The sequence below is a fragment of the Limulus polyphemus genome, unplaced genomic scaffold, assembly GCF_000517525.1.
Source record: "Limulus polyphemus unplaced genomic scaffold, Limulus_polyphemus-2.1.2 Scaffold630, whole genome shotgun sequence".
Lineage (NCBI taxonomy): Eukaryota > Metazoa > Arthropoda > Merostomata > Xiphosura > Limulidae > Limulus > Limulus polyphemus.
In genome coordinates, this window is record NW_013666240.1 from 359,251 (window position 1) to 362,688 (window position 3,438).

The window sequence follows — 3,438 nt, forward strand, 5'->3', positions numbered from 1 at the left end:
TTCAGTTTTAAACTTAAATCGTTTCTGAATTAAGCTATTTTCTGTTATATCACCAGCGTTTTTAATTTGTAAAAAATAAACCTTGTAAATAAATCAATGGAGATTCTAAACTAAGAAATCAATAAGCATTTTCCCAGTTTTATTGTCTATACATTTCATTTTATACTTTCAGCAATTTCAGTTAGTTAAGTGTCAAAAAAGTTATTCAGCTAGAGTTATCGCGTCAATTTCTCTTTTCAGTTACTGGTGAGTTATGTGAAAGTTTAACTATCAAACTAATTAAGTTAGGTGTACGTTTTGCACTTTGTTTTGAAATGTTGTATTTGAAGTTAGGACTATAATTAGTTGTGGAGTTTATGTTGACAAGTTTACTTATGAAATTAGGTATATAAGTGAAAGTGGCTGTAACAAACGTTTATTGAAGAAATGAGGTAATTCGTTATATCTGAACTTCGCATTATTTTGCCAAATACTCCAAACGAACCCATCCAATGATGGACTATGTTAGAAACAAGGTGTCAGAAATGGGATTATTTTGGTAACAAATATATGCCCCCAGTAGCACAGCGGTATGTCTGCGGACTTACAACGCTAGAATCCGGGTTTCGATACCCGTGGTGGGCAGAGCACAGATAGCCCATTGTGTAGCTTTGTGCTTAATTATAAACAAAACAACAACAAATATATAACTTTGACTAAATTTCAATTTGACAACCTAATCACGAAGCGAGATCGGAGCTTTTTTAGATATAATGAAACAATTAAAAAGGTCCAAAAAATTAAAATCAATACAGAAAAGTAAGAGAAGGTCAAGAAGAAATAGAGACCAAAAATTAGAAAAACGAGACAGAAGATTAAACAAAGAGATATAAAAATAATAGAATAACAAGAAGACATTTACAGAAAATAAAAAAGAGAAAAAATAGCACATTAAAATAAGACTAAAAAAATTTGTAGAAAATTTTAGAAGATCAAGAGGTAAGAGATGGAAATTTAGAGAAGAGTTAAAGGAAGGAGATGTAAAACTTAAAGAATAATTATGAACAAAAATAAATCTGATTGAAAACAAGATCAATAAAGCTATTGGAGATATTCAGAGGGATTACAACGAGACTGAGAACATAAAGAAAGACGTCAATGAAGTATAGAAATGCTGTAAGGAGAAAGTTGAAGAAGTGCAGAAAAATTATTACAACAAGATCATTGATGTAGAAAAGAACATTAATAACAGAATAATATACTTGGAAAAAATGTTAAATGCAAAAAGCAAACCAGCCTCACCTCTTTCTGTATCCACCTACGAATTCCAATTTGGACACTATCTACTATCAGATACAAAATAGGTGAATTTATGTGGTCTATATCTGTTACCACTACTGATGTGCCAAATGTTACTGGAAGCCCAGTTGCAAAATTTATTTGACCAATTCAGTAATATTATCTGGTTAAGAAACGAACAGGCTATGATGGAAAAGAACCATGAGAGGCATATCAGGTTCAGTTCAAAATCATTTCTAAAGTGAACAAATGGGATAGTAAACAACAAACTATTCATCTTTCCGATCAGCTTAAATAGCATTAAGGTAACCTTCCAGCTGAAAGCTGTAAGAACTACCAAGCATTAGTAGCTTCCTTATCCAATAGGTTCAGAGTAACACACCTGAAGGAAGTATAAGCAAAGTTGTGGAACAGAGTATGAAGTACCTTATCCACACTTGTGGAAGATTTTAAGGCTAGCCAAACTATCCTTCTAGATGTTTTTAGTGAAATAATGCATTAGCTGGCACATGACCAATCTTTTGATATCATAACTGACAAGGATATGAGCATTCGGTGGTTGAAGTGATGTGAGTATACATCTTTAAAGGAAGCTCTTCATTTTGTGATAGAACTTGAATCTATTAAAATATCACAAATAAACTACTAAAGGTACCATATAGAAACTATAGGATCATCAAATCAGATAGTCTCGAAACTTCAATTCCCTTTGATAATAATCCAAAAGAACTGAACAGATTAATTAGACAATTACTTACACAAAATGGAGGAACTAAACCACAAAATAGTATATATTTCAAGTTGCCTGGAACTAGAGTCACAAGCCTGTATGGAATAAGAAATACTCCCATAAAATTCCAGAAAGAGGGAACTGTTATATATTTAGGAAACATGGCTATTACAGCCAAGACCGAAAATAATCAGCATATTTTAATAAACCAGAGACACTACCCTAAGGATGAGTCTCCATTCCCAAACAGATCAAAGAAACTACGATAGGCTAACCAGACATTAGGAAACAGGAAATAGCTGGACTTATGGGGTTAAGTTCAGCTGAGAATATTTCATTCGCCACAAATGAGACAAGAAGTTTATTATTTAAAGAAACCAGTCCATGCATCCACGAGATTATTGATAAGAAGCCTTGCAGTGTGTTGATTGACAGTAGTTCTACAGCTACAATAGTTTGACCTGATTTAGCAGTGAAATGTGAGAAAGTACTTCCAACAATTATGAAATAAGATGGAGTGATGTGTACAGCTAGTAGACATAAAGTTCCTACAAAAGAGAAGTCAGAAGTTACCCTTACTGAAGGAAGCTTCTCTACACTTCATGACATGTGGATGATTGACATCGAGGAAGAGTGCGTACTTGGAATTGACTTCATGCAGAAATAAATATGTAAGGTTAGAAGAGCTTCTAATAGCTTCATAGTCTATGACTAAGAAATCCCTGTGCATTACATGATAATTATTACATCAGAAGTCAAACTTCCATGAAGAAGTGAAATATTCATACCAGAACGTATTAGAAATAAATTTACTTCTAGTTACTGGGCTGTAATAGAACCAAACACTCAAGAATGTCCTGGTGGATTAATGATTGAAAAACCTCTTCTGGATTTGAAGAATAAATATTTCATTATGAGGAACATGAACATACTGAACCATAAATTTCGAGTCAAGTCCAGATGGGACATTTCAAGATTTGAATTTGTATAGGTAGTATTTCTACATTAAATAAAATCAGAAGTAGTCATAGTGGCCCCTTTGTGGTAGGATGTAAGAAGTCTAATCTCAAATCTTCACATGCTATCTAACTATCTCATTTACAAGAGTTGTAAAACTGGAGCTGTTGTGGTCTTACAACTGATCATTGCCAACAATTACATGACTTGCTTACTGGATATCAAGATACTGTTAAGCCTCTGGTCGTTTGTTAATTTTCCGTAAAAATTCTTTCCGAAGAAACTTTCCTTTTTTAAATAAAACTAGTTTATTCTTCTTCAATACAACTTTGCAATACACTTAATTTCCACAGTCACGCTATAACTTAAACAAACGTTATAATTCACAACGAACAATTCACGCGCTTGACTCAATTGTCCATCTCTATTTCTGTCTGAAATTCAATTCCATTGTTGCCGTCACTTCTTGGCGT